This window comes from Podarcis cretensis (genome assembly GCF_951804945.1).
Source record: "Podarcis cretensis genome assembly, chromosome: 5".
Taxonomy (NCBI): Eukaryota; Metazoa; Chordata; class Lepidosauria; order Squamata; family Lacertidae; genus Podarcis; species Podarcis cretensis.
The window spans coordinates 1,336,590-1,350,338 of NC_137174.1; the positions used below are offsets into that span (position 1 = coordinate 1,336,590).

At 42.3% G+C, this 13,749-nt stretch overlaps 1 protein-coding gene across 7 annotated transcripts in view; it reads left to right on the forward strand.

The window, feature by feature from the left end:
- LOC307215684 (potassium voltage-gated channel subfamily KQT member 1-like) overlaps positions 1 to 13,749 on the forward strand; it is a 373,811-nt gene that overhangs the window by 317,385 nt on the left and 42,677 nt on the right. The gene's annotated exons all lie outside the window — the stretch shown is intronic.

A 13,749-nucleotide genomic window follows, 5' to 3' on the forward strand; every position in this document is an offset into this window, starting at 1 on the left:
CATAGTTCATAGCTTCTCTGAGTTCTTCAAGCCCCTTCGCCACGGCAAGGCAGTTGGTTAATAAAGGTAAAGGTAAAGGTAAAGGTACCCCTGCCCGTACGGGCCAGTCTTGACAGACTCTGGGGTTGTGCGCCCATCTCACTTAAGAGGCCAGGGGCCAGCGCTGTCCAGAGACACTTCCGGGTCACGTGGCCAGCGTGACATCGCTGCTCTGGCGAGCCAGAGCCGCACACGGAAACGCCGTTTACCTTCCCGCTGGTAAGCGGTCCCTATTTATCTACCTGCACCCGGAGGTGCTTTCGAACTGCTAGGTTGGCAGGCGCTGGGACCGAGCAGCGGGAGCGCACCCCGCCACAGGGATTCGAACCGCCGACCTTTCGATCAGAAAGTCCTAGGCGCTGAGGCTTTAACCCACAGCACCACCTGCGTCCCTAATACTTGGTTAATAATAGTTGGTTAATACTTCCTATTAAATGGCGAGAAAAGGGTTTTTGTGACTCTGTAATGGGTCCTCCTAAGTGTTCATGGATATTGAGACTTTATAGGGTTACCAGGTGCAAAGAAAAGGGGGGCTTCTGTATCTTTAATAGCAGTTTAGAGAATCTGCAGGGGCAGATTTTGTACCCGTAGAGAATTGCAGTAAGTGTGGTTTTTCTCACTGTTGTTTGAAAAGCTAAACCTGCCCGTCATAAGAGTATTCCAAGCCTCACCTTGAAGGTTTCGTGGATTTTAAGCAAAAGGCAAAAATGCCAGCAAGACAGGACAAAACTACGTGTGGTGCTTGGTAGCCTGAGAGAATGAAGAGTGAAGGATAAGGAACGCAGGCAAGCTGTTTAAAAATAAATGGCACCCTAATTGTTTTATGGTACCATTAACTCCAAACTTTTCAACATCATTAACTATGGAGTGGAAATGCTACCAGTGTTCAAGACTATAAATTAAGCTAAAAAAACCCTTCTGCTTACTGAAACACTAAGGAAGGATGCCAAGAAAGACTTTTAAGAAAGCAAGACAGAATGCATGCAGCAAAAGTTCAGAAGTACAGTACATCTATGCTTCCGTCTGGCCAGAGCAAACCAAATGCTCCTAGGCAAATAAAATGCATTTGCTTTGTTGTGCCAGGTTCATAAGATTAGGAAAAGATTCATAAGGTTCATAAGATTAGGAAAGATTGTATGTAAAAAAACACAGATAAAAAATAATATTTTTAAAAAAGATTAGAAAAGATTGTATGAAATATGTTTCCCAGTTGTCTGATAGGCCTAGAAATTGCAGTACGGGGTGGGGAATCTCAGGCCTGCAGACCAAATATCTGACCAATTCTAGGCATCCGTACTTGGTCCACAGGACTCTCTCCAGGCCACCCACCACACAGACCAATAATTGCCATGCTTCAGACACTCTCCAAGTGCTTTTCTTTCCTTTTTTGCCTGGAGTAATGCTAGTGGGGCTTTTTTGGCTGGGGGGGGGGGGGGCAGTTGTTCCAACACACCACAGGGCAGAGGCAATGTGAAGAACCCTCTCTTTTTACATGGCTAAAATGTAAATATTTTCAGGCAGATGTTATGTTAACTTAACTGTATAAAAACAAGAGTCACATCCATTGTTCCTCCCACCATTGACATGCTGCTCCCTGGAAGACTGGCAGTGACAGAATGCAGCTGTCAAGGTGAAATAGGTTGCCCGACTGCTTACATGTGAGGTGGAAACTGGATGTACCAAGTATCCCCTCCCCATGATATCTGTATGTAGAATATAGGCAGCGGAAGTTTTTTCTTCAAAAGCAGTACTGTATATAAATTTATTAAAGATACCTGTATAAACAGGTACAAACATATGAGGAAATGCATTTTCAACAATGTGGCATCAGTTCAGTTGTTTTTAACACAGCCATGGCTGCAAATCATTGACCAAACATGTCCAGATTTCTCTTTACTGTATTTTAAATACTTAAATTAATAGGTTGTAACCTATGCTGTATTTCTTTGTTTAACAGACACCCCATTACCAAGGTTATCTGAGTTACAACCTTTAAAGCGGTTGCCAACTTTTATCTCAATCATTGTGAAACCTGGGAGGGGTATGGGGAACAACAACAACAGTTTATTGTTTATACCCCGCCCATCTGGCTGGGTGTCCCCAGCCACTCTGGGTGGCTCCCAACAGAATATTAAACAGAATAAAACTTCAAACAGTAAAAACTTCCCTAAACAAGGCTGCCTTCAAATGTCTTCTAAAAGTCAGATAGTTGTTTATTTCCTTGACATTTGATGGGAGGGCGTTCCACAAGGCGGGCGTCCCTACCGAGAAGGCCCTCTGCCTGGTTCCCTGTAACCTCACATCTCGCAGTGAGGAAGCCAGAAGGCCCTCGGAGCTGGACCTCCGTGTCTAGGCTGAACAATGGGGTGGAGATGCTCCTTCAGGTATACTGGGCCGAGGCCGTTTAGGGCTTTCAAGGTCAGCACCAACACTTTGAATTGTGCTCAGAAACATACTGAGAACCAATGTAACTCTTTCAAGACCGGTGTTATATGGTCTTGGCAGCCACTCCCAGTCACCAGTCTGGCTACTGCATTCTGGATTAGTTGTTTCCGGGTCACCTTCAAAGGTAGCCCCAAGTAGAGCGCATTGCAGTAGTCGAAGCAGGAGATAACCAGAGCATGCAACACTAAGGGCAGGGAGGGTCTCATCCTGCATACCAGATGGAGCTGGCAGACAGCTGCCCTGGACACAGAATTGACCTGCGCCTCCATGGACAGCTGTGAGTCCAAAATGACTCCCAGGCTGTGAACCTGGTCCTTCAGCGGCACAATTACACCATTCAGGACCAGGGAGTGGCCCCCACCTGCCCGCCCCATGTTTCCCCAAAACAGTACTTCTGTCTTGTCAGGATTCACCTTCAATCTGTTAGCTGCCATCCATCCTCCAACTGCCTCCAGACACTCACACAAGACATTCACCCCCTTCACTGGTTCTGCCTTAAAAGAGAGGTAGAGTTTGGTATCATCCGCATACTGATGAACACCCACCCCAAACCCTGATGATCTCTCCCAGCAGCTTCATATCAATGTTAAAAAGCATGGGGGAGAGGACAGAACCCTGAGCCACCCCACAAGTGAGAGCCCCGGGGTCTAAACACTCATCCCGCAACACCACTCTCTGGACACGGCCCAGGAGGAAGAAGCAGAACCACTGTGTAACAGAGCCCCCAGCTCCCAGCCCTTCTTATCAGTCCAGAAGGATGTTGTGGTCAATGGTATCAAATAATAATAATTTATTGTATATACTCTGCCCATCTGGCTGGGTTTCCCCAGCCACTCTGGGCAGCTCCTAATAGAATATTAAAAACACTTGTGGTCCACAAGCAGAGATGTTGGCATGAAAGCACTTTTCACAGCTGACAGATTACCTTGTTGCTATGCCAGCAACCCCCACCTTTGGAGAAGGTGGTTACGGTAGAACCACATGCATGCAACTTGCAGCCTCGCGTAAAGCCATGTGTGAAAAAGTGTACTGGTGCTTGACACTAAGAGAAAACAATACTGCTCACTTTTACTAAAATTCTGATGTTACCAATCAAGCAAGCAATAAAAAGCCCTACAATTAACTTATAGACAATAAAGCTATGCTGTTGGTTTTCCTCACTAATTTGCCTACTAGGTTACGTCTGTATTTTCTGCATATGATATTTCTTTTTAAAAATTGTTATAAATACAAACCTGAGGGCTGATATTTTCTTTCAGCATGGCTGAAAAGCATTCTTGGTCTCCTTATTTGGAAAATTCTGCTGCCAAATCGGATATATAAAACCACAGAAGAGGGATATTGCTCCTTAAAAATAACATTTGAAGTTCATATCAGGCAAATGTATGAATTTATTGTCTGGCACTATATCCTGTACTTCGAGTGAGCCACGTGCCGTGGGGGTGTTCAAGTGTGTGGGGGGGCACTGTGTTGCTTTTGGATAGTCTCTGCTTGTATAGATGTGCTTTTGGCCTGTGTGGGCCGGAAGCGAAAGCAATGACCTGAAGAGCTGAGCACAGATCCCAGTTAAAACATTTACACAGCTGAAACCAAGAATCTCTCTGGCAAATAGGGGGGAAAAAAAAAAAAACAGATGAAACTGTGAAGCACTGCTAAAGCAAGCCCTGCCAAAGGAGGTTGGAGAATGAAGACAAGGCTTTCTTTTTTATACCTGGCTGGTACAGAATGTTGTCTGACTGTCTTTCTAAACTTGCTTCTTGAATAGCAGTTAGTAACCGATGAGCCCTGGGCTAAATCCAGTCACTTGAGGGGTTCCAACTGGCCTGCTAGTTACTATTCCAGAGATGAAAAGGGATATGAAAAGAGAAACCTCTGCCACAGTAGGATTTACCAGTGTGCTACTTTGGAAGTGTTTGGAAGAGAATAATAGTCTCTTCTCAAAGTAGCCTTCTAGTTGCTAACCAGGGAACAAAGAGGGGGCACAGTGCAAAAAGTCAAATCCTGGCAGGATTGGGATTGAAGTTGATTGAAATTCTGAGACAGATCAACAATAAAGTTGATCCAGATGTAGTCAAGTACAGAGACATGAACTTTCCCCAAAACTGAGCTGCAGTCAATACAAGAAGTGATAACCTTGAGAGAACTAGGAAGCCACAGCAACGTCAGGGTGTGACTGTTGCCCAGGCCTGGCATGGAAACCTTTAAACCCAGACTAGGGACTCAGTTATACAGCTGCAAGTACAGTCGTACCTTGGATCCCGAGCGCCCTGGAACTCAGATGTTTTGGCTCCCAAATGCCGTGATTGTTCCGGTTTACAAACCTCACAATGGCCGGCAGTTTTTTCCTGGTTCTCAGCCTCAATGCTGAGGCATTGGTTCCATTACTGTTGCAAAGGCTGACATACACATTCCATTTGTTTGGTTGGTTGGTTTGCTTGCTTTTTTGTCTGTTAAGAGCTAAATAAAATCTTTTAAGTATGAATGCTAACATACAAATAAAGCACATTAAAAACAATCCCCCAGTAAAGCAGCATTTATTAAACACAGCCATTTTAAAAGCAGATTAGCAGATAAGAGCGATTTCAGCTAATGTTAAAAAGAACTCATGGCGGAAATGAAAAGGTCTTTGCCTAGCATGGAAAACACATTAGAGTCTGCACCAGGTGAACTTCCCTTGGAAGAGCACCATGACTTATGCCCTTTTCAGAGATTGCTCTTGGCTGCATGACACCTGTGGCAGGGGAGATCCATCACAGAAGTAGGTTCAGCAGAATGCATGTAGAGAGCCCCTTGAATGCATGCAGCACCTCTCTGTGTGCTTTAAGAGCCCAAGAAGAGCCAGTGGCCCATGTAGTCCAGCATCCTGTTCTCACAGTGGCCGGCCAGAGGCCCCAAGAGGAAACCCACAAGCAGGATTCAAGCCCAAGAGCCCTCCCCTCCCCTGTGGTATTCAGAAGCATGGCTGCCTCCAGCTGTGGAGGCAGAGCAGAGCCATCCTGGCTTGATAGTCCTCTTCTCCATGAAGCACATAGTTCAATGCCACACATTCATTTAGGCCTAATATAACAACTGGAAACGGCTTTAGACTGGCTTAGTTTTATATAAATTTTAGATATGGAGTGGTCAGAACAAAAGAAGATCAGCCCAAAGGCCTCCCTAGTCCAGAATCCTGTTGATGAAGAGCATCTACTGGGATGGTCCTGTGCCTGAAATCTTGTCCAGCTGCATTGGGGGAATCTAAATATGGCAGAGATCAGGCCAGCAAGCAGTAATGCCAGTGGACAGCGTATGACACCTGCATCTGGTTGCCAGGCTTGCTGTTGGAGGCAGTTCTTCGCCTGCCTGCATTTATACCTGCACACCACCAGCAGTAGAACAGGGCAACTGACCAGCCCATTACTCATCCCATGTGCAGTAGGCAGAGGAGAGGTTAGTGCAACATCCTCCTCAGAGAAGTTGTGGGTCAGGCTTTCAGAAAGCAGGCTATGGGTTTGTTTTTCTCACTGTGCTTTTTTTACTTTTTTGCCTGGCAAAATAAAATAAAAACTAGAAACACAGGCTTTCCTTTGCTACTTGAAACAAGATGTTTGGCAAAGTGAGTTTTTGCTCAGCTAAATACAGAATTTTTGATGACTTGGAAAACCCTTTACGTCATTCCAGTGACAAGGATGTGGTTGCATGTATAATTGAGAGATGGCATTTCTTTCCAAGCAATACACTCCCTCGCATGAGAACTGAATGCATAGGGCAGTTGTCCAGCTGATGAGAAGGAAGGTCAGTTCTGACCAAACCAAGAAAGCTGTGCTGTGAAATCCGGCAGAAGTAACATACCATCAGATGCTGTGATGTCTGTCACTTGCGGCCAACAGTTTCTGAGGACTAAAATCAGAGCTTTTCATAAATATTTAGGATGAAATGTTGAGACTGAAAGGATTCCATTTTACAGTATGAAAACCAATGATTTTACAACTGTCTTATGTAATCTTGTACTGCTCTTTAAAAAACAAAAAACAAACCTGACCTGAAAGAGTTTCCATTTCTGACTCGTTTTAGAAACTCCAGTGAGCTGCTGGAACAGCTTTCAAAAATATTCATTCAAGAGCAGCACCAAATGTTATCCCAAAATAACCTCCAGTGGAAGCCTATGTGCTGTGCTAAAAACATTTTAAAATCTTCATTAAATTAATTCAAAATCTTCAAGAAAGTAAAACTGGATTTGAGGACTGTATACATTATGCATATTCTTCTGGATTTGCCAGGCCTTGAGAAGAGGAAGAAGTGGTGCAGAGCATTAAGTCCCATTTCTGATCACTAGGAATGATTCAAAGGTTTCAGCAGCCAGCGCTCACACACTTTGGGCATATTTTGAAGATGGGGGAGGGGGGTCCCTTTAAAATGGAAGCTGAGATCAGACCACCATCAATACCTGCAATCCTTAGTGCTGGTGGGACCTGCAGTTGGCCAACACCTCATCTGAATACCTATTGCTTCCCCCTATGCTGCCAATCCACAACCCCCATGCCAGCGCTGCCATGCCCTGACTGGCATCAGCACCAACAGCACCGGGGGAGTCACCAGCAGGTAAAGCAGGAGGCAGTCACTGGCAGCACCATAAAGGGAAACATGTGGCGCTTTACTGATGGCCCACTCAAACCTGGCAACCACTCCAAGAATTTGAATTGTGTACTCAGCACCACACTCTGTGTTCTTTGGAAACTGCAGTAAGGAATATATAAATCAGTCAGTCTTCGTTTCTTAATTTCTCCCTAGAGAAATGAACAAATGGCTTTTGACAAAATTTAATAAAATCTGCTGTCATAGTAGCTTCTTTGAGTGCATAAAGCCTTCCACATTTCAGACAGAGAAGTGCAAGGGTTCCTGTTCTCGTTGCCTTTAAACTTTGAGGGTTTTTTAAGGGAGGGATAGGAGATAAAACAATTATAAACAGGGGCTATAATTCAGAGAAAGATTGTAGGCATGGTTGGATTGTAATGAGCTCAGGGTTTCTAAATGGTGGTTCATTTCCACCAAGACATGCAGCCGAGACTTTAGTGTCTCTGCTAGTGGTATGAAAGGCTCATTCACAGATATCTGAGTGAAAATACATTTTGTGGCTGAGCGTTCTTCAAATAACGCTCCATTGCATTGCATTGCCTTTGATTTTCCTTTGTATATTTAGGGTAAGATCTAAAGAGTGGACATTCACTGGCAGAGAACCACTGATGGATTTGTTCCAGCTGTTTTCCTCACAGCGGAAGAAATGGGCTTGTTTTTTAATGGAGTACTGAGTTGTTTCTTCAACATTAGGAATTGTTGTGAGCAAAATGGCTAGAAAAACTCAATGACAAAGAGTCAGTGGAAGAAGATTGGAAAAAATTTAAAGATTATTTACAGAAATATTGTAAAATTAATGAGCTTTAGAAAAATGGTGGAATGAAGTTATATGGCTTTGGCAGAAATGTTATAAGGAACTAGGTACAGATAGATTGTTAATGTATTAAAGGGAAAAAACAAGGTTAGAATATGTTAAGATTAATTACAGGACAGAAAACAGAGGAAGATGGAAAGGAATTGCTGAAACAGTTAATTGAAGTGGAATACAAAAAGGGAGGCGTGAGGAAGTCAATGAAACAAGTGAATGAAAGCTAAGATTGAAAATATTGGAAGTGTTTTTAATTGTTTTTGTTTTGTTTTGTTAATTCAATGTTCTATGTAGTGTTTTTGTTTTTGTTTTTGTATTGTATTATATTGATTTGTTTAATTCTTTTTCTTTCTTTTTGTAATCTTTAAACTCTTAATAAATATTATTTTAAAAAAAACCTCAATGACATTCACAATTCTTTCTTGCATGCGCAGGGACCTTCTTTGGATCTTGGCCATAGGGCAGGCTTTGTGTTGTAATGTGATAGCATTGGATTACTGTCCAATTAACACAGTAGCCAAAAGCTGAAGGCATTTGAAGATAATATTGATAATTAAAATTCCTATCATAGAGAAGGACTTTTCTTTTACTTTATTGTACAGAGTAACTGATGCTACGGAACAGTGCCAGCCCTATTGGATTGTTCTGATAAGCTCTTGGAAGGTTGATTAAAGGGGCCCAGGGCGATTTCAGACATAAAGGCAAGTCTAATCATGTTTTTTAAAGTCAGCCTTAGTATGCACAATTCATTATTAACCCAATAAGCCTCTGTTATCCCATTTCTTGAGTTCTATTCAAGTCTCCGTTTGAGGTTAAAAGTGTCCCACATCTGTTAATTAAGGCGCATAATCACAGAGGAAAATGCTGCATCTTTGTGCACTTGGATAATTAGCTAATGCTTGGCTATGGACACAAACGAAGTCTGAATCTTAGCCTGGCATGTGTTTGCACTGCAATTGCTCCATGCAATTTCTCCCTCTCTCACTGGGGGATTGTTCTAAAGATTATTTCAGTGACAATGAAAAATGAGTACCGGGTTCTCAAACTGGGAACGTCAAGGCCCTTCACCGAGGAGCCATTGTGCTCACAGTCCCTTGAGTCATAAAAGGGAACAGGGTTGCTCAAACACAGCACAGGCCTCTGAATCAGAGTTTGCATCCCAGCCATTCACAGTGGGTCTTCAGCAGAGGAATTCAGAGTATACTTAAAAGTAACATAAATATGAATCTGACGCAGCTATGTACACCCTATATTCCAATGAGTTCAAGTCAGCATAAAGAGAGTTTACATGTGGTTTCCTGCTTAGCTTCAGCATTGCAGTGGCTTGGACTATTTGGGCCCTTGCAATCTCTTCTGACTGTACAATCCTATGTTTCCGCAAGGTGCCTCTAGGAATTTTAAACGATGGAGGTCAGAGGAAAATGTAATGCAGAAAGTACAAAAAGTAGCCATTCACAAAGCAGTTGTTCAAAACTCAGACATCCTGACATATAGTGTGGTTAAAAACAAAAAACAACTCAAGCCACAGCTGATAACACTGAACTTTATGATGAACTGTAATTCTTTTTTCCTCAGTAATATTTATTAGTTTTTCATTTCATTACAAAGAACAACCACATTTCTTATCTTCACATATATTCTGACTCTCTCGAGTCAACTCCTTCCTCCCTTCCCCCTAGTTAGCTTTCTAATTACATTTCCTATCTTCTTCACATTTCTATTTCCTATTATTTACTTTATCTTGCTTAATTCAATATATTATGTAATTGTAAATAAGTTACAGATTCTATTTGCAAGAACCTTTAAGTCAAACCAGTTAGCGTTGTTGTATTTTTACAATGTTCTTTTAAATATATTATAAATTTACTCCAGTCTCTTTTGAACAGTTGGTCTCGGATCTTCCCAGACAATCTTGCCAGTTCTGCGCGTTCCATCATCTTAGTCTGCCATTCACTTAATGTTGGTATTTCTTGTTGCTTCCATTTCTGGGCTAAAAGTATTCTTGCAACCGTTGTGGTGTAAAGGAATATATTATGGTCTTTTGGGGGATTTCATCTCCAGTGATACCTAATAAGAAGGCTTCTGGTTTTTTCGGAAATGTGTTTTTAAACCTTTTTTTTCAGCTCATTCTATATCATATCCCAATAAGCTTTGAGTTTAGTGCAAGTTCACCACATATGATAGAAAAACCCCTCATGTTCCTTACATTTCCACCATAATTTGTCACTTGTCCTGTACATTTTGGCCAGTTTAGATGGTGTCAAATACCATCTATACATCATTTTCATTATATTTTCTTTTAGAGCTTTACAGGCAGTAAAATTAATACCCTTTTCCCACAATCTTTCCCACGCCTCTAGTTGAATATTATAACCAAAGTATTTAGCCCATTCAATCATAACCGTCTTAACTTCTTTGTCCTTAGTATTCCACTCTAACAACAAATTATACATTTTTTACATCATTTTACTTTTGCTTTCTAACAACTCAGTCTCCAGTTTTGACCTTATGTTTGCAAAGCCATTTTTCTTATTATCTTCTTTAAATACATCATTCAATTGGTGATACTGCAACCAGTCTGTCAGCATTCCTCTTAAATCTTCAAAAGATTTTAATTTTAATGTATCCTCCACTTCTACTAATAAGTCTTTATATGTGGCCCAGTTTCCTAACATATTTTTTCTTTTTGACTGGAATAGCTTCCAATAGTGTGATTCAGGAAACCTCTATGGAAACCCATAAGACAACCAAATCTATTATCAAATCCTTCCAAAACTAACATTTCAGTATTTTCTAACAAAATCCAGTTTTTTAACCAGCAGAAACAGGACACCTCATAATAAATTTTCAAGTCTGGCAGGGCAAATCCACCTCTTTTTCTTGCATCCATAAGTAGTTTGTATTTAATTCTAGGTCCCGTCTCCCCCGCCAGATGAATTTTGATAAGATTTTTTGCCATTCTTTGAATTGTCTTGTTCCACTGATTACCGGAATTGTTTGAAATAGAAATAACAATCTTGGCAGCACATTCATTTTTATGGTTGAAATTCTTCCTGAAAAAGATAATTTCATCCTTCCCCATACTTCTAAATCTCTTTTGATCTCATTCCAAACCTTAACATAATTGTCTTTATATTAATTCATATTTTTGGCTGTTAACCAGACTCCTAAATATTTAACTTTCTTTACAGTCATCAATCCAGTTGTTGCAGTTCATCTATTACTTTTTGGTCCATATTTTTAGTTATTAACTTCGATATGGCTTTATTTAATTTGAATCCTGCTAGTTGCCCAAATTCTTCTATCTTTTCCAGCACTTCAACTGCATTGGATATTGGGTCTTCTAAGGTTAAAACAAGGTCATAAGCAAAGACCTTTAATTTATATGATGGTGAATTGTAATTCAGCGGTTTCACATGGCAATCACCCTTTGGAGTTTTTTTGTTCAAAGGTGGCCATTTTCTAATCAGTTACAGAGTGTCCTCGCAGTCGGAAATGTTTTCCCATTGGTTTTTGAATACTGCCGTTTCAGATGTTAGATGCGTATCCGCTTTTTCTTTTGCATAGAGACTGGCCTGTGTCCTGTTCTCTGGGCTGGCGCTTCATATGGGGAGCCCAGCAGTATTTCAAGGCACCTGCAAGGATTCTGGCAATTTTCCAGGGTTCAACTATGGTCCCATTGTGAGCTGTTGTCTCCACAAGTATCTTTCTCCAATCCTTATATATGTTGACAGGACTGCAGTGCACAAAGCCCTCCCTTCCCCAGGAGCTAGCTGGCTGGCAGTTAAAAGGCCTGCCTTATTATGCCGTTTTGGGCTCCTGTGGGGTTGGAGTGACAAGGGTACCATGAATCAAAGGAGAGCAGCAAGACTATGGCCTCTGCTCAGGAGGGTCCTGAAGAAGGTCCTGGTGGGTCTTCCCCCAATGACAGAGCTACACCCTTCATAGCTCAGTTGGTAGAGCATTAGACTCTTAATCTCAGGGTCATGGGTTCAGTATTCCTGCTTTGTAGGGGTTGGGCTAAACGACCCTCATGGGGTCTATGATTCTATTATCATCCTCTGAGTCTTTCACACAGTCCATGGTCTCTGGGTCATGACAGCGTTCCCACATAGAATGCAGAAGGGCATTGCTAGCAGATGATGTGGAATCATAGAGGAATTGTAGAGTTGGAAGGGACCCCAAGGGTCATTAGGGAGGCAGTTCCACTGTCAATCAGCTCTTACTGTCAGAAGATTCTTCCTGGTCTTTAGTCAGAATTTCCTTTCTTGGTGCATGTGACAGTCCTCATAAGGCTTGGTTTCCACACGCTTTATCATCTTGGTCGCTCTCTTCTGCACATGTCCCAGCTTGTCAATATCTTTCTTCAGTTGTGCTGCCCAGAACTGGACACAGTACTCCAGGTGTGGTCTGCTCTGGCTTCGGTGTTCCATTGCACCAGAAGCTGCTTAGTCATGCTGGCCACATGACCTGGAAAAACTGTCTGTGGAAAACACCAGCTTCATCAGCCTGTAAAGCGAGATGAGCACCACAACCCCAGAGTCGTTCGCAACTGGGCTTAACTGTCAGTGGTCCCTTTACCTTTACCTTTACCTGTATAATTGATTGGGACACTAGACTTCCATTGATGCAGCCTAGAATACCAATAACTTTTTTTGCTGCTCCATCACACTGTTGACTCACGTTAAGCTTGCAGTCTACTAAGAGCCCTAGATCCTTTTTACATGTACTAATGGCAAGCCAGGTGTTCCCCATCTTATATGTGTGCTGCTGGTTATTCCTGTTACTATTTTTTGTTGTGAACTGCCCTGTGATCTTCTGATGAAGGGTGGAATACTAAACAAACAAACAAACAAACAAACAAACAAACAAACAAACAGTTTTTAAAAACTGTTTTAAAAACAGTGCTATTTTTGGCAACTCTTCTATTCAAAAGCCCTTGTAAATCACCTGCCACACAATTTCTCCCAACTGAAATTCATGTTGTTAGTTTGGGCGCAGCTCTCCAATCTGTTAAGGTCATGTTGAATCGCACTTCTGTCTTATGCAGCATTAGCTATCCTTCCCAGTTTGGTGTCATCTGAAATTTTGATGAGCATCCCCTCCATTCCTTCACTCAAGTCGTTTATAAAGACATTAAGCAACAACAGTCCCAGGGCAGAATCTTTCAGCACCCACTTTGTCCCTATACTGTGGTACCTCAGGTTACAGACGCTTCAGGTTACAGACTCCGCTAACCCAGAAATAGTACCTCGGGTTAAGAACTTTGCTTCAGGATGAGAACAGAAATCACGCAGCAGCGGCACGGTGGCAGCAGCAGAAGGTCCCATTAGCTAAAGTGGTGTTTCAGGTTAAGAACAGTTTCAGGTTAAGAACGGACCTCCATAATGAATTAAGTTCTTAACCTGAGGTACCACTGTATTCCAGGATGATGAGGAACCGTTACTGAGAATTCTTTCTGAGTATTTCTCTGAGCACAATTCAAAGTGTTGGTGCCGACCTTTAAAGCCCTAAATGGCTTTGGCCCTGCATACCTGAAGGAGTGTCTTCACCCTCATCATTCAGCCTGAACACTGAGGTCCAGCTCCGAGGGCCTTCTGGCAGTTCCCTCACTACAAGAAGTGAGGTTACAGCGAACCAGGCAGAGGGCTTTTTTGGTAGTCATACCCGCCTTGTGGAATGCCCTCCCATCAGATGTCAAGGAAATAAACAACTATTTGACTTGTAAAAGACATCTGAAAGCAGCCCTGTATAGGGAGGTTTTTGATGTTTGATGTCTTACTTGTTTTGATTTGTTGGAAGCCGCCCAGAGTGGTTGGGGCAACCCAGTCAGATGGGCGGCA